The sequence below is a fragment of the Cuculus canorus genome, chromosome 9, assembly GCF_017976375.1.
Source record: "Cuculus canorus isolate bCucCan1 chromosome 9, bCucCan1.pri, whole genome shotgun sequence".
Lineage (NCBI taxonomy): Eukaryota > Metazoa > Chordata > Aves > Cuculiformes > Cuculidae > Cuculus > Cuculus canorus.
This window is the reverse complement of record NC_071409.1, coordinates 5,468,010-5,492,872: the sequence shown is the minus strand read 5'-3', so window position 1 is coordinate 5,492,872 and position 24,863 is coordinate 5,468,010.

Here is a 24,863-nt window from a genome sequence, read left to right as displayed (position 1 = left end):
AACACTGTTTTCTAGGACTAAAGGTTGCAGAGCTGAAAAATCAGCTGTTTTCAAACTGATGCTTTCAAACTTGCTATGGAAACACTGTGCTGAACACCTCCACTGACCTTGAAAGGATCTCAGCTATGTTTAGGCTTAAAAATTAGAACTTTTGAAATACCGACATCTAAAATGGACGCAGTTATAGTCGGGATTTAAAATACAATTTAGTCGGAGAAGATCAATAGCATTCCACCATTAACTCACCCCTTTTTTTAAACATACACAGCATCCTCACATGTACCACAAGGCAGCCTGAAAGAAAAGGCTGGAGTCAGTCAGTAAGAGTCACTCCAGCCATAGCAACAAAATTTCATTGAAGATAATGAAGCTGCATGATTATAAATACCTTTGGGAGATAAGAATCTCATCTAATATTTCTTGACAAGTCTTATGTTACGGTCCAAGTCGAATAAAGAATTAAGAATTAAATCAGCAGTATAAAGAAATAAAAAATAAATCACATTTTGAAAAAATTTAATCATTTAAATGGAAAAAATAATTTTCTTTTAAGACATCAATAATTTATCCAGCAATACTTTCCAGCAAATATTAACCATGAATATTTAATATAGAGATGTGAACGATTTATAAACAGAAACAAAAATGAAACATGTTAAAGCAATCCTGGATATTGTCCTACAAAGTATCAAATTTAAACATATCAGCAAATCAACATTAAATTCAACAGCTAGCAGCTGATTCTTTATGAAAATGCACTCCAGCTGGTAGACCTTTTAAGGGTGTTTTTCTTAAAGTACAGTTTTATCTATGAAAAATATTTTGCAGTCATATCAATTTCAATTTAATTTCTTCAGGAACTATTTTGAGATCTAAGCCTCTCTTCTCACCATAGAAGAGGAAGAGAGAGAGAAATGAAAAGCTCAGATTTGCAATCCAAAATAAACTACTTCCACGCAATTCTGTTTTACCAAAGCATTCCAGAGGCCTCTCCATCCCAACCACCAATGTCATTTTCTGTCTCCTAGGACAGCACCACCAGGTAAGAGTGAAAATACAAGTGGATCAGCTAACCTGGCATTTTGATTAAAATGATTTGGAAGTACTTACACGAGGTTCCGAGCCAGGGCATCTCCAGAGGAGTTAATCTCCACCTGCAACCAGTATCAGAGATGACCCCAGCATCTGCCTGTCCTGCTCTTGGAAAAGCTGCACTGAAATAAACTCAGAACACCTCAACTGTGGTTAACTCTATCCGGCCCGTTTCAACTCACAATAACAATCACATCTAGTTGTTCATTAACATCTGCTTTCAGCCCACTCCGCTTTCAGTCTCTGCTATCTTAGGCTCCATTTCTGATGTCTTCCATTACCTCTATGCAGTGCTTACATTTGGCTCCTTCCCTATGGCCCCAAACAAGAAGGAATGATCATTCCTGGTGGTTCTTTACTGGTAGCCTGGTCTCACTTGCCTTCAATATGGAATCCTCCTATATTTTCTTCCCCTCAAGGTAACAGAAGACCTCTCCACCACCCCTGTGTATCAGCTAAAGTCTGTGCTGATGAATTTGATGGAGTTTTTATCATTAGTTTTAAAGGAAGGCAAACACAGCCTTCCAAGTCCAAGTGTTATAGCATATCAATTTTTACAGTCTTTAACCATGACAATAGAACTGAAGTAATAAGCTAATTTATACAACTGTAGAGTCCTAAATCTTCTGTTCTTTTTAGCTCAAGGCCAACTCTGCAAAAGTCAGAGTAAAATAGCAGCACCTCACTCCCTGGCTGTGGCAATGTCAGGGTATTCTCCCCCAGCAGGAATCTGGGGGTTCTCATCAACTCTGCTGCTCTGACAACTCACCTCCCATGCTCACACTTCCCTGTTTGGACTTCAAGATGACCCCTGAACCGAAGTGCTGTCAGCAGAGAAACCAGTGCCAAAAATCATTTGGCTCACAAATCCTTTCTCAATCACCAAGAACAAGAAGGAAGCAGCTTGCAGAAGATGGTTTCCCAAGGTGCAGAGTGGAAGTTGTCCATGTTATTGCTATCTACGTCACTCCTCCGGAGTGGAGGATTTATGCTCTCCTTGCAACACAGCTGCAAATACCACAGGTTAGGAAAGACAGCGGATGCATTGGTGTTGGTGGAGGACTAGCAGATCAAGAAACATCTGTTTGAAAGCCAGGAGGATTAGATGCTATCTTTTGCAAGAAGGTGGGGAAAGGGGAGATAAGCTCCATGCTGTACTGGCCGTTGCACTTCCCACCACTCCTATTTTATGTTGGGGGTGCAATTGCGAGATTATGTCTCAAACAGATCAGCCAGAACAGAGATTGTTTATATATTGCTAGAAAGATCAAAGTTATTCTTTCTTTGCTCCCCTCCCCGTTCCTCTGGAGTTTCATTTCATTTCTTGTTTCAGGCAAACAATAATCATGATCACAACATGTGCATAAGTGTCTCTCTGTGCATCTTTCTGTGGGTCATGTCAATCCTTTTGTCTCTTCTACAAGTTTTGAGCACACTAATTTCAACCAACACTATAGGCAACACCTGTGAGGCACAAATATACAATCAATCAGGCTTCATGAACTCTTCTACTCTAAGACTGACTGACTTCTCTTTGGTTTGGGGTCAATGGCAAATATTATTCCGTTTTCCTCGTCCTGTTTTCCCTTTCTTCTCCATCCTCTTCAGATCTGCTTTCTGAGCACAAATACCAAGCCAAGCAGAGTAGTTTACTTTAAAGGAAAAACACACATGGAAGTAGAAAGGAGAACAGGAAACCTTCCTCTGAAAAGCAAGGAACTTCCCTGGGATGCACAAGCAATCAGAAGCAATAGACCCAGGCAGGTCACTGCAGGTGTTGCCAACGCTGCTGCAGTCATCCACGAGGTAGACCAACGGGGCAGGTGGTGGTGCTGGCTAACACTCCGTCAGCTTCCCAAAGGAAGTTTGAGTAATCCAAGTGAATTTCCCAAAGGAAACTGAAACTGCATCTTTTGTAAGCCTATCCAGGCTGCTGTTCCACCACGGAGCCTTGGAGGGCTTTAGAATTAATCCTGCCTTAATTCCCTATCCTATCTCGTATTCCTTATTCTGATTCAGCCACTCCCCTTGCCCTTATGCTAGCATCACTGGCCAGAAAATTCAAAATCTAGTTACAAATATTTCCCTATTTTTTCCCCCTCCCAGCTCTGAACTCCAGTTAGGAAACAAGCCTGATTCTGGCATTGACCTCACTGCAGTAAATCTAAGATAACTTCTGTCACTACTGAATTGGGATTCACACTGAGATGATGAAGAACAGAAGCCAGACAGAGGGTTTTTTTAGTTATACTGATTCTCAGCTGCTGTTCCCTTCAAGCAGTTTTCTGAAACTACCTGGCAAGCACCAGCCCTGCCCACCTTCCCTCCACAGGAGCATCTTCTGTACCTGAGTCTGTACCTGAGTGCTGATCACACCGGTTTCTAGCAGAAGTACTGCTAAGAACTTGTCCCCGTCTTTTTCCTTTCTCTTTGCACTGGGTCAGTCTTGCTTCCATAAGACAAGCAGCACTTCTGCAGGCATAACTTACTTCACTGATAAAATAAAAAAACAAATTGGTTTACAGAAATATTCTCATTTTTCTCTTCAACAAATGTGTCTTCATATTTTGTACAAAGCTCTATTAGGAAACCTTCCCATCAAGACCAGTTTATGTCACTTTTACTGACACTGGGTAGGGCCTGTAGGGTCATCTCATTAACTTCAACAGCGCTTTTAATTGCGTTAGGAGCTACCCAGTGTAAGCAGCTGTAACCACCAAGTCACAAGCTCTTTTATATTCTTTTCACTCCTGACCAAAGGGGATGGGTTTCACCAAAATAAGTTTTAAGAGGAGAAATATTGTCTGCTTCATTTGGGTTGCTATAACTGTCAGACTCACCTTCCTTCAGAGGGATGTGAGAAAAGATGGTGCACAGTTCTCAAAAGTGGACATGGGAAGGAGAAAAGGAGCTCTCAGCTCTTCTTGCTAATGAAGGCTCAGATGCAGTGAAAAATATAGAATCATAGAACGGTTTGGGTTGGAAGGGAGCTTAAAGCCCATTCAGTTCCAACCTTCCCTGCCATGGGCAGAGACACCTCCCCCTGGGTCAGGGTGCTCAAAGCCCCATCCGACCTGGCCTTGAACACCTACAGAGATGGGGCGACCACAACTTCTCCGGGCAAGCTGTGCCAGTGCCTCAACACCCTCACAAGAAAATATTTCCTCCTAATATCTAATCTAAATCTCCCCTTTTGCAGTTTTAAACTGTTCCACCTCATACTATCCCTGCACTCTGATAAAGAGCTCCTCCCCAGTTTTTCCTATAGGCCCCCTGTAGCACCCCAAAGGTCACAATCACACATCCATTTGGAAAGTAAATTGATCTAGGGACACGTTACAAATTTATCATATAGTGTTAGATTGACTTTCTCACAAACTCTATATTCATTCTACTAATCAATTAAAAATGCAAAAGCCCCTCTAGATTCTAGTCTATAACTTTTAATCAAAGATTGCACTAGCTGTCATACCCAGCTTGTTACTCTTAGTAACCAAACCCAAGATATAGCGACCAACAATCATCGCTTCATAAATAGAGTGCTTAACCTGGGAAAAATACGTATCTTCAGAAGGCTGATCACATGCACCCATAGATAATGAGGAAAGAAAGGACCACTGAACTCATCACACCCAACCACTTGTTACAAAGAACAGATATTTTTATACTCTTATTTCCATACTAAGCCTCAAAAATTGACTACAGAACAGCTTTCAAAAAGGCATCCTCTCCTGATCCCAAAACATCATTTCTATTCAAACTAATCGTCTGAAATGCAGTCGAGTTACAGCAGTCCATACAGAGATTTAGACCACAAGATAAACTATAAAGTGCTTCTAGTTTACCTTTTGCAGAAAACGTCAGACAGAGAATGTTTGATTCTCACCTGACTCTCACACTCAATATCACGTACCTCGATGCTACATCCACATGACTTTGTAATCACATATGATTTTAACTTCATCATGTACAGAGGAGCTCCCAAGTTTTAACATAGATCTCGTCAAACATTGTCAATATATTTGTGGGACGGACCATGCAGTCTGTCTAAAGAGTAATCAGGCACAGTGTCCAAGATCTGCTAAGTGCAACATGTCCAGAGATGTGATATTATTCTTGTGTATTATAACATCATTTTTTGGATTACGTATATATAAATTTCTATACAATTGTGCATTAAAATGATAATTTTAATGAAAATAATAATAATTCTAAATTATAATTAATTATGCACATACACATTCTACATCTTTATGTGGTTTTATATATTGTGACTGACAGTTAAATCTTTTTGACACTGGGATGACATTAGCCCCAAAAATCTAGGTTTTCCGAGCTAGAATGTCATCAGTCTATTCTTTGTTTTTACAGAACACATTTAGTGTTCACATTCAGTAATACAAAACTGCAGCTAAAGAAAACAGAGGAAAATAGATTTAAAAAAAACATAAGCAAGGCACAACTGTGTGAATCAGCTGTAACATAACAAGGTAAACATTCAAGTATAGGTTAAGGTTGCTTTGTTCTATTCACTTGAAATTCTGCTGTAGGCAATAAGTACTAAATAGGTAAAAAAAAAATAAAAATAACAACGTAGAAATACATTGGGAAAATAATTTTATCTTCCTCTTACAAAGCAGAATGAAACTTCGGTTTTCACCTTGCACAATAAACCATTTTATCCAGCTCTGGTAAAAGAAAAAGTGCTTGTTTGTTTGTTTTTTACTCACTATTGCCATATACAGTACATATATGTATATAGAAAAGAAATAGGAATTTCTAGCTCTTTAACACCATGAGTTTTCACAGTTGATCTCATCAGAACAGTAGGAAGACAGCTGAAACCAACCACGCAACGTATACAAGCCTCACCACTCACTGCATTGCTTTCTGCATCTACCATTTCTTTCTCTTAATTGCTTGTATCCCTACTTTCTGCCTTTGTTTATAATTGCAGTATGTATCTCTGCCTTTCACATTTCATGCATTCCTACATTGTCAATTCATCCACTTATTTATGCTACTTTACTTTTCAGACTGTTTCAACTTAATTCTGCTATCCCATGCTGGCAGCTCTCCTTACAAAACAAGTTCGAAACATTTAATCGGAGGCAAATTAAAAGAAAAAAAAAAGAGGTTTTATTAAAGATATAATTCCTTCTGATGTTGACCATTTGTATTACCATTTTCAAAAGCAGCAATTAATTACTGCTAATTTGGGGGTTTTACATTCCTGAGAATGTCTGCCAGTCTTGAAACTTTTAATTCAGATTTTAAATACATATTTTCTCTCTCGAAGATTTTGATTGTTTAACCTTCCATTTATAAGAATATCTCACTCAAAGTGTTTACTTCCAGGAGTGTTTACCTTGTAAGAAATTGTTTCACAATTAAATCTTTCGGTCTTTGACAGTTCTGCTATGAAAAAGCTTTTTACATTGCTTATGCCTTAATTTTTTTAAATTATCTAAGCCAACGTGAAAAAAAAATCAGCTGCTGCTCTTAGACAGTAATGGAAAAACAAATAATAAACAAAAGGAGTTAAATGTACCAAAACAAAGAGACAAATGTTTGCTTCTTGGGTTTTTTTGTTTGTATGAAAATTGCTAAACAATAGTTCTAGAGCATCAATATAGCTGAATTATAGCGGAGTGCCTCCTATATTTCTCACTAAACATGTTTAGTAAAATGTATTAAAAAGAGCTTGAACATGAGCTTTCAGTTACAAAATCTCATTTCTTGTAGTAGTAAACTATCAGGCAATGTCTCAAGTGTATACGTAACATAAGCTCGCAAGCAGCTGAAGCCCTGCTTTTTGTGAGTTCCTTCTTAGCTGTATAAATCCCTTCTTTTGTTGCCCAAAAATAAAATATCCTTGCAATGAGACCATAGAATCATAGAATTATTTGGGTCAGAAAGGACCTAAGGATCATCCATTTCCAGTCCTCCTGCCACCCACAGGCAGGGACACCTTCCACTGGATGAGGATGAAGATCCTACCTTACCTTTCAACTTTCTCTACACACGCTCAGAGTTGATCCTCTATAGCTTTACTTTAAGAAAAGCTGCAGTAAATAAGTTGTTTCCCTGAAATGTTCTATTCTAAAAGTAGACAAAAAATAGACCATTCATTCACCAGTAATTCCCAAGTTCCGAATACCTCCTGAGGAACTTTATTGTCCATCCACTAACTTGCTGATTGAAACAAGCATTTGAAACAGACCCGTCATGATAAATTGGCAATTACATTAACAGCCATATACAAAACTAACAGTAAATAGCAGTTTGACTTGGTAGTATGAGTCATGTATTTCACAGCTTTAATACTGGATATTATTTTATGACTGCATGCCATAAACACTGCTGAATATTTACAACACTTCAGACTAAGTTGTGCTTATCAAAAAATACCCACTCGCAATTGGAATACAGTTTATGTAAATTTTCAATGTGCAATTTACTGACCTGAAAGGTTTGAGCATATCGCAGAGCTCTTTGTAACTAGAAAAAAATTGCTCATTTTTTAAGGATGAAAAACAATAGATTTTCAATATAAGGCAAAGATTATCAAATTCTATCAACCCAACTGCCAGCTGATGTAGATCACTGCTGTTGCACTGATGTCAATGAAGCTACATAAAATCCTCCAGATGAACACATCACATGTATTTTCATGTATTTATTCAGTATTATTTAATCATAACACCTTAAGATAGCAGCATCTCTGTAGTTTTGTTATTTTTTTAGAATTGAAATCATAATATTACAGAAAGAAATCAGAATAAATATAAACATGAATATTAGTTTTTCATCCTGGGTTTGTAGAAGCTATATTACTTTTAATTTTTTAATAACTTTTCCCTAAATTAAAACTATCCTGGTTTGTCACATATTTCTGTTTTATTCTCCCTGTCTTCCAGTAACAAAGTCATGCAATTAATGTACTGTTTAAAAGCAATTCAAACAAATTTACAGAACTGCTTTTGCTTTCTTAATATTTTCTGATGCAGGCAAATGGGTTTAACCTTTATCTCCACCGAATGACCACAGCAAAGTTCATGCACAAATCTATGAAATGGGAAGAATTAGAACTACAGTCCCTCTTACAGTGTTTTAAGACGCGTATATGAAGGAAGATCTTTTATTTTTTTTCCCTAGTTTTCAAGGAACGGAGAGTTCTGCTTTCCAGCTATAATTCACTAAAGTTAGAATGGGGAAGTATTTTCCCAAATTCAATTTAGTTCAGTTTTATACAAGTGCAGGCATTTAGTGAAGGGAGGCAAAAAAAAAGAAGCACTTCAGGTTCCATTTTCCATAGCCCGGGATGCTGCAGTGCACACACGGACTTCATGCGGCTGCGTAACTGGTGATCCCTCTCCTGATACTGGGCTGTACCCACCTCCACGTGGCATACCTGGCAGCTCCCTCCCCAACCATCATTCCCTTGAACAGTCTCCCCTCCTGCCTACAGCTTTTATGTGCTGGTTGTTTCCAGCTCTTTCAACTTTCAGTTGACATTCCCACAAGGCGTTGGGCAGAAATTACAACCCCTTTGTCCATGGTCAAGAAAACTTTTCACAAAGTGAGAAAATCCCTATGTGGACAGGAAGCAGCAGCAGATCACTACGTCCTACGGCATATGCTGATCTTATTGTCTTCTATAGGGATGGGTATATTTGAACCGACCTAATACAGAGGAAATTGTCAATAAACATTCTAAGTTCAATGATATAATATGTCCCCACTGCTCATAATAATTACGGAGAGCCTAATTAAGTCGTATCCCTTCACAGGAAGTCAATAGATGAAACAGTTGGAAAATGACTGGACAGTTGCATGAAGAAGTTGGTGGCAGAGTACAAAACAGTGTCTAGAGACAGCCTCCCGTGTGATAAGCCTCTCAATGGTCTCAGAACCTTGCAGTGCAGCAGAATCAAAGTTCTTCACGGAAAGAGCCAGGCAGGCTGTGCCAGCCGTGCGTTCCCAACCAGACGCGTAACTGCTCCACCAGGACTAGGATGGCAGCTGGGGAAACTTGGGAGCAACACACCAATGAGACGCAGTACATTAGGATTTACTGAAGACACACAGTAACACAGAGATAGGAACATAGTCCTGAACAGACTGGTTTTGCACAACCTGTTTGTTCAAAATTTTCTGTAAGGTTTTCTTCTTCATCCCTAGTTAAACGTTCTCATGTATTCATCTAAGTGATGATACATCTGACAGCTCAAAGTGTTGGTGTTCCGTACCACAACCAAATCAAACTTTCTTCACCGTTTCCTGCAAACGTAATATTTTGTTCTGCATGAAGGAATAACCCTCCATATAATGTGTATCTGCAGCATATGAGTCTCAAAAAATATTTCCATTCTTATCTGACTTTTCCCTACACAGTAGTAGTCATATTTTACACCAGGGAACTTTCCTCTTACTTTAAAGTCCCTACAGAAGTGCCTCTGTTGCTACTTCAGGAGAGCGCTCTCTGCCAGCATCTTCACACCCCTATTTGGACCAAGAAAAAGATGTAACAAGACAACGGAATCTGAAGAAAAGTTTTTTTTCCCCTGACATAGCTGTACTCGCATGAGACAGTTTGTAGCACTGTTCTGAGGAGCCTGAACGTTTCCACTTCTCAACCAGCACAGAGAGATATTGTTCTACAGCATAAACCAGGCTTCAAAGTTGGGATCTTGTTCATAGAAGAGGAAATTTTCTCCATCTAGCTTTGATTATTTATCGTTAGCTTCTTATAATAAATGGATACACTTAATTAAACATTTACTAAATATAACAAATGCACTGCTAATCTCATACAAATTCCTGTCTCTCTGCTCTGTTTTCTCTCGTTAATAATTTCTTATGTTGTTGCTTCTTCTTGCCTGTGTTCCCAAGCCTTCTTTTACACACTGCTCTGTTGTTTTATAAGACACAGCCATCTTTCCCAAGACCCAATCAATTTTCACATCAGCTACACTAATTGGCAACAGACTTGACACATTTCTTGATTACAAGTTGAAACACTTAGAACAAAGCTCTAAACATTTAAAAAAGAAAAGGGAAAAATGCAGTAACAAAAATGTCCTCAATTAAATACTCTTTAAATGGAGTTCTCTGGGAAGCAAAAAAAAGAGGGAAATCAAATTGTGAGACCACCCTGTCTTAGTGTTATTTAAATCCCCGGAGGTTTTATTTAAGAAGCTGTGTGTTCTGGACAATAGTTACAAAAGTACTTCAAGCTTTTAAATATATACATTTGTTCTTTTGCCATATAAATGTTTGTTTCTTCAGATAATTTATTAGTTCTGTTAGTAAAGATGCTGACATTTAAATATGTTTTCATTAATTACTATAAAATCTGTATAGTTGATTTAGAGCTCAAAACGAAGCAAATAAAAACAGTGTGAAAAATCACCATTTTCATATGCAGGCTATCTTCATAAATCAGTGCCTTCTACTCATGCAAATTAAAAATTAAGGCTAGATTTTTCTTGTAGCTGACAAATATCATAACGCTTTGGAAATCATATGAAAATAAGTTATAATTTCTTATTTTATGAACAAATTACCAAAAATTACCAGCATTTTGTAAGTACTATCAGATACAAAACAAAAAACCCCGAAGAATTTAAATTTAGAAACTGAGTTCAGTCTGCTTATAAGCATGTTTTGCTGATTTTTTTTCCTTCAATATATTTCTTCTCAAAAATTTTTGATCTATCCTGATTAGCAAGAAACCTGATAGGGGATGGGTTGATTTGTTTTGTGTATGTAGTGGAAAGTGAGGTATGGACACCAAATTCATAGGGTAGAATCATAGAATGTCCTGAACTGGAAGGGACCCAAAACATCAAAACACCAAAACATCAGAAACATTGGCAGGGAAAAAAATAAAAACAAACAAGTGAACTCAACCACCTAGAAAATTTTATTTGAGACCTGTTTAAAATGAGGTTTCTTCAAGCTGTGAATGAGTCCAAATCCTATTACATCATATTCTCATCTGAGAACCCAGACCAAACAATACACCCCACAGGTAGCACAAGCTCCTGGCTGTGTGGCCCTGATACAGTTACATTCCTAAACACGTTGTAGGAATATACACATTTGTTATATTCTCAAATGAAGAAGTTTATTCTTCACATTAAAGTAATTCTAATTTAAATGTGATTCGTGCATCTAAAGAAAGCATTCACGTTAACGTCTTTGCAAGACGGGAGTCGCTGTTAATTTAGATAAACAGATAAAATTACAACCTCTTTACTAGGTTATTCAAATTTATTCTCCAAATATTCCAGACTGCTAGAGGAAGCAAGTAACTGGAGGCGATCAGATAGACAGGGACTGAAGTGATACTGGGTAGCTGCATGTGTCAGTCTGGCTTTTCATTGCAGTATGATTGTTTCCTTTTCACGGGAACTTGCATGTGCACAAGGTAAGCACTTTGCAACCCAGCTCAGAACCTAGCACATAGTTACGATCTGTTTGGTACAAGACCTGGACGCTCCCATTGAAGCAATAAGGTCAACAAGAGGGTGGAGGCAATGAGAAGCAATACTTCTGACTCTGGGCCTTGCAAAGAGAGGGATTTCCTGAATTGCAACCACAGAAAATCAAGAAGTTTCTTAAAAGAAAAGGAAATCAAGTCTTCAGCACAATATGTTAAAAAAATTGTAAAGTTTCTCCTTTAAGAGTATTTACTGCCTGGATGACCTGTATCGATACAGATACACTGGATCACTGCAAAAATTATGTTAATATACATATTTTTTTAATTGTAAGATGCTACATGAGATTAAAAACTACAAATATGTTCTAATACTGCGAAGTAAATTATGTGAACAAAGAAGTCCCCCTACAATGAATGAATATGCTGAAATAATATGCAGAAAGGCACTCAGTTCCTCGTCTTCCTGCTCTTTTAAATGCCCCGGTCCCCAAAACCTGTCCTCAGTACTGCAGGAACAGAGTTCCAGTTTAGCCAATGATGAAAGGACGCTCTTGCAAGATTCCCTGAAGTAACATAGAAATAACTACAGGAAAATGGAAGCTTCTTAGGCTTTTGCAATAAATTTACTGAAGACTGGCTATGATTCTAACAGTTCCCACATTAGGGAAGGTAGGGTATTCTCGTGTTATTTTACCCAGCAGTTACACGGTGGGGTTTTTTGAGAATGCAATGGAATATATCAAAACCCAGATACTCGTCTGGTAATATTCTCCCTGCACAGCTTTCCACTCTAACTTAAAGCCAGATATGTTCCTTTGTGTCTCATGGAACAGGTATGGATGGCAGTATATAGATCTGCTCACAAAGTAGTTACCTGTTTCCCCCAAGTAAATAGTGGGAAAGCAAAAGTTAAAGGTCAACAAGGGGTAATAGAGATGCCAGTTCACTGTTCAAATGTGAGTTCTCTGAGCAGAATTACTCCGACTTTCAAGCTGAATATTTATATATCCCTGTAGAGATCGAGGGATACAACAATATAGGCACTTTGACTTTTACGATGAGGACCTGCCTAGTGAGTACGGAGCAGATGCTTTATGTGTTCAAAGGGACATGTTCCTGTTGTTCACATCTTTGGCAGAAAGACAGCTTGCTACACCTCTAGTTTGCTAAGAACTTGATTTAATGGAATACCTGCAGTTTTCTTTGGATAACCTGCTCCCTCAACAACAAAACAGTAGCAAGGAGAGAGAAGTGTGTCCTTACTGTAATTTACCATTTCTGTTGCCATTATACTTGAAGGCACTTAAGAGCTCTGCTCTTACCTCATCTGGAGGTGCAAACAACAAAACAAAAATGAACTTTCTCCCAAAGCATCCATCTTCTAGTACAATTCATTTCCTCTATGGCTTAAAATCTCTTTTCCTTTTCCAGAATTTTAATACATGATTCATTTTCTTCCACCGAGCAGGAACCTTTGAGGTAGATACATAGAAATGCAAGCTGCAGTTGTATGCTGTGTCTAGCACGGCTTCTCATATTAATCAGATCAGTTGGTCCCACAACAAATCAGGGCATGAAAGTTCGCAATGTTGAAGAACAACAACAGCAACAACAACAACAAAAAGGATTAAGTAATAAGTCCTTAAAAAAAACAAACACCTAATTTAATAGTAAAATCTAACTTTTCCATTTATTTTAGAATCCTAAGGTTTTAAGTTAGAAGAAGAAAAGAAGCATTTGAACACTAATTCAGAGGCGCTTCCCACTGGGTCCTTTTGCTTCTTTTTCCCGTCTTTTACCGTATAAATAACATACAAACAGGAATAGGAGAATCACATAGATCTCATACAAGCAGCTGAGGGTAAATAAGAAATCCACCATTTGGATACAGTTCTAAGTTTCCTAAGCCTGCAAAACTGAATCAGCAACCTCCTGAGAGAGGCTGGTTTGGGGAGATTACAAATACAGCAGAGATCAGGCAATACTGTGTGACTAGCCAGTTGCACAGTGTTCTGGGATTGTTAGGATATTTTCCCCTGCTTCTACATCCGCAGTGATGTAGAAGTGGAAAAGTGGGGAAAAATATAGAAATGCAAGGAAATCAAACATTTCTGTTGAACTTCAGACACTGGTTCACATTAGGATTGAATTCAGCATCAGAACCTGGGTATGATCTTATTTTATCCAAGCCATTAAATTTTATTTTACATAGGAATGAAAGAAATGTTTGAAGAGGAAATTATGGACGTGTTTTGTTTTTCATACCCGCTCAGATTGCTAACCAGAAAAACCATATCATGAAGATTTTCTAGCATTTGCTCTAGTGAGAACTCAGTCACGATGACTTTTTCCCTCATAAGTATAATGATAAGATATTCCAGAGGACCGAGTTCTGGCTTGTATTTGCTTAAACTGCAGCTGGTTGAGCAATTCTTACCGATTTCTACTAAGATGCATTATTATTCCAATATTGGACACCACAGAAGATTCTGTCACTAAGTATGAATTTAAAACATAGAGGTTTTTCAAAATTCCTTTAGAAGCCTTTACAATTTAACTAAGCAATATCTTCTCTGGCTTTTTAAAACCTCCTTTTATAATTCTATACTAGAACCTGAGAGAATCATAGGCTTTTGTTAGAATTATACCAGATCGTTGATGGAAACCTGGAGATACATTATCATTTGCCACAAAATTCTTTAAGGTTTTTCCATATTGATACCAAGAACATGTAACTAATCCTTCCAGTACAGTGCTTTTCACGTATATCAAACCGCATACAAATAGGACTTCAAAGAATGTGTCAATATACTCTAGTAAGAAATGAGGATTTCTTTTAGTACTGTAGCCTGAACCAGGCAAGACAGAGGAGAAAGAGTGACCTCTCCTGGTAAAAGGGAAAATCTATAGCTGCTTTCTATCAGGAACAAAAAGGGGTAGAAGAAAGGAATGAGGTAGATTGTGTTTGAACAAGTTTTTTCCAAATGTAAACATTGTTCAACTCATAGAAAATTCAAACTGTCACCTGATTTTAAGAGTTCAATAACCACGAGCAGGCAATGAGATAACATAGTCTGGTAAAGTTTAATGAGGATAATTATTAATAAAAAGCACTTAACATGCCCTGAAAAAGCTTTCTGTTGGGGTTTGTGTGATCATTCGGCCTAATTATTTTTGATGTTTTGCCCATCAAATAATGATAGTGGAGCTTGTGAAGTGTCACGTATAATTAGAACAAATGAAGCTGTAGCCTAAGCCTCCAAAAGGCTTCCCTTACCCATCAGAACAAACTGTATTCCTAGGAGCCATCTACAAAGCGACAGCAGCAGGCACTTTAAGGATGGGAAAGAGGGCACACAGGTAACAGACAAAGTATCTGAAGTTCAACAAAAGTGCTTGAGAGATTGCTGACGGGTAATAATGCTCTGTGCTTTGTTATGGTTATTCATTCAGTGGTCTCATCAAAATGCCTTAATTTCACTGTGATTCAGTGATGAGACATGGCAATATACAATAAGATTTTCATCTGTTTCATCAGTTTCTATCATGTAATGTGGCTTTTCTGCCACGTTAAATAATGATGTACTGAATGAATATTGGAGTCTATTAGAGGTATAGAATATACGTATGCAACGTAGGATTAAACTCACTGTTCCACTCATTCAAGCTTGCTCTGTGTTCCACATTGCTGTTGTGTTAATATTCCAAGATCCACAGATTGCCTAGAGGACTCTGTTTACTTTGCTTCATTGCTCTCTCCAATAGAATTCAAAACAGTGTCTCTTTTCTTTTAAGAAGAAATTATTTGTTCATTTGCACCACCCTCTAACTGACATCACTTCTGACTGACATATTGCTAAGCCTGGATTCCTAGCAAACAACCAGGATTTGTTTGGGAGTGCACAGAAAGGCCAGGTTAGAGAAATAAACACTGCTGTCGTGTAAATATGTTCTAACATGCAATGGGAACATCCGGGAATTCAGATCAAATGAAATATCCAGGTTATTTTCAGTCTAGCCATACTCAAGAATGTGGCTTTCACCCAACTTCTAGGGTGACAGAAAGCGCTGGGTCTGCGTAGGATGGTAAGATACATAAGTTTCAACCACAGAGTTTTCCATTGAAAAGCAGACTCTGACGTCTAAAGAGCGTAATAGTGAGAGCTTAAGAATGGAAGACGCTACAGAGCCTGTACTTTGGTAATGCAACTTTGAGGAAACCACGATTAAACTTCAACCTCCACAATACCAGAATAATAGTATAGTCACAGAATTTTGCTGAAAGAACAAGAATTGGACTGTTTAAAACACTGATGGATGCACTTAGGTTTCATCAATATGTGTTTCTACAAATAAACCTTGCCATCAAAATTATCTCTGGAGCCAGTGACTGACCCCTGATTCTTAACAGAGGTAGGGAAGGGTGAGCAAGAGGAAACAAGAACAGGAAGGATGAAGATACAAACTTTCCATCAGCGATAAAATACTAAACACTTCCTATTAGAAACATATCATGAAACCAAGACGTGTAACGTGGCCAGAAATCTTTCCAACATCGTCCTGTCACATAATAAAGTTCTAAGTTTAGATCACAAACTGGCTTCGAAGTCTGAATTTGAAAAACCTCCTTAATGTAAGTTTTTTAGGTGCTCCTCCAGTTGGAGCGAGGAAAGCCAACATTCAAAACAACATCACATGTTCAAGTGGCAAATACCTACCAGTCCTGGCTGGTTGAGGTACAGGGATTCACTAAGAAATAATTGGTCTCTGTGTGCACAGTAAAACCTACTCAGCCTTATAGGTTATGGTAACTACAGGAAACAACAGAACACGGTGTGAAAGCTCTGAGCAAGCTGGTTACTGTGTTCCAAGTGATTATGCAGTGTGGCACAGAGGTATAAGCGTGTGGTCTCCAAAGTCACGTAACTGCAAGTGCAAGAGTCACATAACTGTATGGCATCACCCTGAGACTGTGGAGGCTTCTGCCTGCAAGTGAGCCAGCTACAATATTTTACCATATTGTTCATTAAAAATTAGCATACCATCCAACCTAAGGAATATGGACCCAGCAATCAGCATTCATTCAAAAATTATTCAAAAAATTATATAAGCCAGCCATAGCTGACAAGAAGTGCAGATTGATATTGCTGCCATCAGCGAGAACTATAGCTAAACCACAAGACAATAAATTGCATTAAAAGCAATCAATCAAATGCAAAATCGAATAAAGGAACCGTATTACTCTCACGCTGCCAAATGCAGCTTGTCAAGCACAGAAGGTTCTAATGCAGGGGTCTGCGCTGAAACCCAGCTGTGATTCCTACAACGCTGAGATCCAGGAAGGATGGGAGAAAAATCATCCCAGTCATTTGCAGTTGCCAGAATAAAAGTTAAGCCAAGGAGAATCAGGGATGTCCAAATACTAAGGCTTATCCAGTTTTCCCATTTCTGAAATTTGAAGACAGTGTTCTAGTAACACACTATTCAGCTTGGTCTCCTCTCTGTAACTAAAGAAAGACTTTCAAAGTAGAAACGACTGTTCAGCATTGGTTTTCACTGGCAATTTAGTGTTCTGCATCTCTTTAGTTACAAAATCAACTTACCAATATAAAATTAAATTAATGTCCTGATATCATTCTTGCCATTCTATATTGAATATTTGGAAATAAGCATTCACAAGGTAGTTAACTGCTATTTGTTAATTGTTTGACTGCCTAGGAGAAAGATTTCTATTAGATCAAAATAAATAATTCTCCCAAATAACCAACACTAATCAATATTCCTGTGAGAAAATTGTGCTAGGGAATGATCTGAATGAGCAGATCCACCTTACAGAATATCCAACTTTTGCATCCATGTCAGAAAGGAGCAGCTGCTTTCCCAAAATAGCTAAAAACACACTTTGGCACTGTTCTTTCTTCCAAATGTTTCCTGAATTTTGCCTACTTTTGATCTGAGCAATGGAATATTTTTCAGTGAAGCTGTTGTAGTAAATTCCAGCACTTTAAAATGTGGACTCTTTAAAATACACACACACACACACACACACTCTTGCCAATAAGAATTTTCAAAGCAAGTTTGTTTGTTTGTTGGGGTTTTTTTTGATCCCAGCAAGGAATAAAACAGGCAAGATTTTTAGTAGGTTTTATCAAAGGAGAAATGAAAGGGCTACGGTATTATCTGTGAGATATCATAATTCATTTCTAAGATAAGCACAAAAAAATTGCCAGGCATTCATGTGATTTCAGATTCCCTAAATACATGCAGATGGCCGTCTCTGAGCTACTGTACTCTGAATTTCAAGGAAAACTGCCTCTGTTTGCCCCCAGCTGTGGCTCTGCTCACAAAACCTATTAGAAACCAGATTTCGGATGCCTCTTTATTTAATAAAATGACACAGACAGTCCAATTCAGCAAAGTTCTGCACTTAACGGCCACTTCAGATTTTCAGAGCTTTACACAAGGTGATAGGGTGCACGTGAGGTAATTCCCACAGTAAAAACTGTTTCTGCAGCTTTGAAAATCATACAGAGATGACGACTTTTCACTTTGTAGCCTAGAGAAGACTGTTACATCACCAATCGCATCAGTCCCTGCAACAACTGAGAATAGAGAAAGGTAAACTCTCATCATATCTTTGTATTGGGATACGAACGAGGAACAAACCCTAGAACCAGAGTCACACTTCCCCAAGTACCAAAATCCCTTCAGGATTTGGAGGGGCTGTATCGAACACTGCAGCTGTGGAAGGAAAAAACTTCACCTGAACAGAAATATGGAGTGCAAAGCTGGACTTGGTGCCAGAACGATTCTAAGGAGCTTATTCAAAGGTGCAAAGCCACCACAAAACTATGGAGAAATGTTCAGATTTATGATCCCAATGCTAGATGAACATTTTCAAAGAGATGTATTAAACCTAGAAGACAGCAGTCCTCAGACATGAGGGGATCACCTAGTCCAGGAAGAAACTCTTCTCCACTTCAATACTTCTTAACAAAAATTTAAGAAGGCAAAGTAGCTACACAGACCACAACCAATATGAGGACATCAGACTGCAGCAACTTTGGAGAAGAATGGTAATACCATAACAAAGTTTAAACGGTCAAATTAATTGTGTGATCTGCCATGATTGACTCCCTCTCTTCCACAAAATCAGAAGGGAGCCATCAAAGTCCAGAATACACATAGTCTCAAATTATTAATCTACTTAATTAACCCAACACCATGTGAATGGATACATTTCCTTTAAGAAGAGAGACAGTTATTATTCAGCTTTTCTTTGGCTCCTATAAGAGCAAGATATCATGGACCAGGCAGAGCAATTCCAGCTTCTGTGCGGTTGACTCAATCGGTAGACCAGGCTCTTTCAATTCATAAGAGAAGACCCACTTCAATGAGTGGTGAATTCTGGTGCCTTCCATCAATGTGAATATACACCAACCCCTGGAGAAGTGACATTGTGTCTTGCTGCAGTATATACTTTATCTTTCTCATCCCTAAGACAAGAATATGAATGTTCGGTGGGTGGTAAGTGGCTAAATTCATTAGCGGTTGCAAAATATGTTGTGATCCTCAGCTGGAAAACTCTATGTAACTGCAAAATAATGTATTATTTGCTTTGGCAATAATACTTCTAATTTTAAACTGGCAGTGAATAATTGGCAATTGCCTGCCAAAGATAGACAGCCAAAAACAATAGTCACCAATGCCAAAAGAAAACTAGAGCAGAAGAACTGATTATTTAATCACAGTAACTATTTTCATTTAATGGATCAAATATTTAAATAAAGTATATGATGGAAAAGAGACAAACCTGAAAACATTCATGATATGAGCTGTGCTAGTAATTAAATAGCTGTGAGAAATTACAAGTATTCTAATACATTTGCAAAGCCGCAATTGTATTTATTTTGCCCCATTTGTGTTTACCACCCCACTGCACTGTGGCACAGGCTCTCTAAAAAAGGTCAGGAAACTGCACTAAATGAAGGAAATTTGCTGTGTTCCCCAGCCCAGATTCTGAGCTTAGTTTAGGATGATGAAACAATCCAATTACTTCACTTTGTCTTTAACAGGCTTGAATTTATATTTACATCATTCGTCATCTCATTTCTCTTTTAAGAGGAATCATTTTCAAAACTGAAATAATTCATTTATGCCTTGAATTGCTATGAAAGTGTAACACTCTAAAAAAATATTACAAAAGATAGAGTAGTTTAGAATTATCTGCTTAAGATTACATAGAAATCCAATCAGTAACATTCTCTGCTCTGAATGAACCTGCACCAAGTTTCCCAATAACTTCCTAAAAAGGTTTTATTTAATCAAGAACAAGTTCCATGGAGCCCCAAAGGTCACAGTTTAGAAGGATTACCTGACCCAGACTTTGTATAAAGCAGATGGCTCTGCTTTATGGCAATTAGTACACAGGAACTGTGGTATCTGGTTATATCTTCTGATTCTCTGTTTATACGAAGTTATGTGAAACTGGAACCTCTTTGAAAGTCAAGCTGTGTGGAAACCATTTAAGACTATTTCATTTCTAATTATAGGCTTGATAAAGCCATTTTCATGCACGAGTAGGATCAATGCAGACACTGTCAAACTTCTGAACATTCATCCATTGGTAAGCGGTCTGACTATTTCAAAGGCTATCACTAGGATAACCTTGACATGGGGAACGGGACGCTCCCTTTAAAGAAAATGTAAACCTTAGCCACAAAGTATAAGTTGATCCGAGTGTTCACCTGGGCCTGTCTTCAAGAGAGATTCAGAGTGGCAGCAGTGGTTCTTAGCTGCTGCTGTTTTCTTTAAAGTTGAATATTTATTGCCAAAACCAGAGTTTCAAACTATTGGGTTTGTAGTCCCTCGCATTCCCTATTCATCCACAAATATACTCATTTCCCATCACCTATCAAGATAGCTGAAATGAGAAACTAAATTGAATTTCTAAGCCAACATTTGCAGGGTTCTCACATAAATGCAAGGGGAACTGGTTTGCCAGGGCAGTTACACACAGAAACTGAATTTTCCCCCCTTGACTTTAACATCTCAAGGCATCCGTTTGTGGTCATCCATAAATAGTGACATGTAGGACATGCCACCTCTGCCCCAGCTGGCACGAGTCACTTCTATTCCAAAGTAACAAAACCACAGTGGAATGTTACTAGGCCTAATGTCATAAGACATTATCTAATCATAATTCTACTATTCTATGATTGTGAGTTTTCTTAGTTAAGGCTCAGCGCTATACTGATTTAACAGTTTGGTGCTAATATAGCTACTTAGTTTCCGCTTCAACCATTTTAAACTAGAGGGCTTCAAACATGGGAACTGTCTTCAGCAGCTGATCACAGAATCATAGGTTCATTCAGGCTGGAAAATACCTTTAATATCATCAACTCCAACCCTAAACCAAACACTGTCAAGCCCACCACTAACCAATGTCCTTAAGTGCCACTGTCAGCACTCCAAGCACTGTATCTTCCCCTCCTCGTTTCTCTGCTTCTCATAGCCTGCTACACTTTGATGAACTCCAGGAATCAATAAGACAGTAATATCACTGCTGTGCACAGAGAGAATTCTCCCTTGCAGTAGAAAAGAAAAACAAAACAAAAAAAACCCTTTATATTTTCCTATCACAAGCCTTGGGTTTTCCCTCCAGATGAAAACAAAAGACAAAAAAGCATCAACTGCAATTTAGTGAGAGTTATGCATGGAGTAAATGGGAAGCTTTAGAAATCCAAACTGCCTTTACTCACAGGTTTAGAACATAATCTATGTAAGATTTGTATCTTTTCAAACAACCAGTTATGTTTCAAAATCTAAAACGAAAAATATTTTAGAACTCAATCACCAACTTAAAAAAAGTCTCTTTATCACTGTATGCTTTTAAATGGATTTCAGGAAAGAAGCTGCAGTGCAGACAATAAATTGACTTTAATAAAAATCACATGCACATCTAAAAAAGAACATCAAATTATTTAAGTCTGAAAAATATGCTGTGAAAAAGCAGTTCTACATCTGCACGATTGCTACTATCGTACAGGAAAACTATTAGATGACTGCATCCCAGTGGCATCTGAAATAATTTCGAGAAAATATACTAAATATTCAACCTAAAAGTGTTTCTATTTGGTTAGCACTGTCCAGTATGGTGAGGAGTTTGCACAGCCCCAGACAAAACGGTCTCTTCGTTTAAGGACGGATATGTGCTAACTAAAAAACTGAGTGGCTGAGAAGTGGTTTTACCACAGGTTCAGTTGTAAAAGCAAAAGTAGTGTTACTGTACCAGTAAGCAGGAATGGGCTTTTTATCAGGGAGTGCAGGGACGGGATGAGGGGTAACAGTTTTAAGTGGAAAGAGGGAGATATAGTTTAGATATTTGGAAGAAATGTTTTCCTGTGAGGGTGGTGAGGCGTTGGCCCAAGTTGCCCAGAGCAGTCCTGGCTGCCCCATCCCAGGAAGTGTTCAAGGCCAGGTTGGATGAGGCTTTGAGCAACCTGAGACATTGGAAATTCTCTCTGCCCATGGCAGGGGTTTATAACTGGATGGGCTTTAAGGCTCCTTCCAACTCAAAACTTTCTGTGATTCTATGAACTGCTGACATCCCTCTGCCTATTGCTGTGATTGGCCTAAAACTCAGAAATCTTTGGTTAAAAAGAAAACAAACAACAAAACTAACTTTACAAACAATTGGATATTAATATTCCTATCGCCTCTTGGGGCCAGTTTCTGTTACCTTTATACACATGCAGGAAAATTTTCCTGTTCATGTAGTTTCACTCATTTTGGAATATCTGACTATCAACTCACTGGGAACAGCAGTAGTCAGGGGGAAAACTTCCTCTGCAATAGCAATAAGGAGCTTTTTACCAGGTCTTTTAAGACAAGTCCAGCACCAAGAGACTCTATCCCAACAGCATTAGAGAACGTTAACTATAGATGTCATTAGAATACACAGGTGAAGTATAGAGCATCCTGAATAGAAGGTTTCTTGAGACATTGTGAGAAAGATCCCAAAAGTAAATAAGATCTGATGAACAGAACAGGTCGAGGCCAATTTGGGCCATATATAGAAAGTAAGCACTTCTACAATGTAATCAGTAAAATGTATTCCTAACGAATATTACAGACAGAAGACAGCTTAGAAGTGTGCTGAGGAAATGGAGAAACATAACCACGTACACACAGTCCATATAATCAATATGATTAAAATAGCTGACGCTGATTATGACTTTCAACTAAGTTTCTTGCAAAGTATATCGAAGTTTCAAACTAATCCCAGAAATTTAGTTCCGACTTTCCCGTATTTCCATGTGTTATTATTTCCATGCCATCACAGAAGACTTGGGATACACACACAACTGAAATTGGTTGAGTTACTCTAGTTTAACAAGTTACCATACGCAGTTGAGTCACAGCAGTGAGTCAAGTATGTTCTTAACCCACAGCCTTTGCAAAGAAAAACAACTTTAAAGAGTAAGTTTTATGATCATTTAATATAACAAGGCCTGTTTCACAACTGAGAGTTGGCTAATAACACACGTGCAGAGGAATTATTTGGACTGGCCTGTTGATAGTACCTTGTTAAAACACAGCAACTTAAGCACTTTCCACCTTATGACCAAAAGCTGCTTCAATGTGAATTTTGCTTATTTTTCTTCCAAATAGGCAGATTTCATTTATAATTGCATGGATTGGATTATTAATTTTATCATCCATTTCACATATGCAAATCTCTCATTCAGAGTAGTTTCTCCTGTGTAACACATGTAATCGCTTTCCTAACACCCTGTGCGTAATGGTTTCTATAACTTTCTGCTGGCTTAAGGGGTTTTCTTCAATTACCCTGGACAGGAGGAAAGTTGTGATTTCCTTTGCATCATGTGTAGCGATCAAGATGTAAAAAAAGATGTAAAAAAAAGAATCCTTCTATCACAATAGTCCCAATTATCAGAAAACAGTGTCGCTGTTAAACAGGACCCAAAAATACAGTCCTCTGTTCCAAGCCTAGAAATAAACAGTGTGGGAAAACAAAGTTGTACAGTGGGAGGAAAAGAGAGAGAAGGATATAACATCTGGTTGGTTCAGAGGAAGGTGCCTGTAATACTGCCCTGATGTCAGATCTAAACATCTGCAGTTCATCACTTTTTTATCCAAAGTTACACACATGCACTCTGTCCTGTTGCTTTACTCAGGCTAACGCTTCCCCAGTCTTTTTTGACATTTTGGGCTCTTTAAAGAAAGGAGACTTTGTCAGCTTTTGAGAAGTGCCAGAAGATGGAAACAGTGCTTTTATGAGATCTCTATGGGAACCATCCCTCTGACTGCCCATCCAGTACTACCTGCAGGTACCTAAAGGACTTTACATTCTTATCATTTGTGTTTTCTACAGTATGGAGTATAAACATTAGCTCTATAAATTAGGAGCCTGCCAGCAGCTGAACAGATGTGCCCTTTCTGAGCACTCCCACTGCAGCCACATCGGTCTGAGTCAGCAGTGCAAATTATATAACGATACTCGGGTGTTTAAGTGCTTACAGGCTTAGGAACAAATTTGGGAAAAGACTAAACAACTATGATAAGGGATTTAAAAAAAGGGGGAGGTCAAAGCGGAAATTGCAATCAAGACAAAGTTGCGAGCAGAATGCTTTCCCTTTCCCAACACTGCCTTCTTAGCTGTTGGAGACAAAGCATATCGCTTGCCAGGGCAACAGGTAAGTTAACAACAGATATACACGTAACGTGGCGCACAACTTTGTGGAAGGTTACGCAGCTGAAAGTCAAAGCATCTTTATTGAAGAGGGAATGAAAATGACAACATGCTCAAGACCAGAAAAAGCAGTAAAAGCCAAAAGATATAATTTGCAAAGGGTGCTGAAGCGTAAATTTAAGTCTACTTTATCGATACAAACAAAATATGCATCCTTAAATCTAAAGCTAGATCTTAAGATGAAGACACAGATCAAGATGCTCAGCTGCAGAAAATGAAAGTAGTCGACTTCAGTGATAGTTCCATGACACACAGCAGGTACTTTGCCTTTTTATAAAGTACATCTGACCAAAAGATCATTTATACAAAACCAGACAAGATAAGGTCTATTTCAAGGATAAGTTTCCGTTGCTAAAATGGACAGATACTTCTTCTACAGGATTTTGTATAGAAATAGAGTCTTTCACTCCATATTTGAAATTCCCTTCACTAAGATTGTGCATATGCTTGAATTAAAATTCCTTGAAGAATTATATTGCAAGGTTGGAACAGATCAGAAAATTTTAAAACCATTTCAGGATAAACTGTACTTTCCATTTTCCAAGG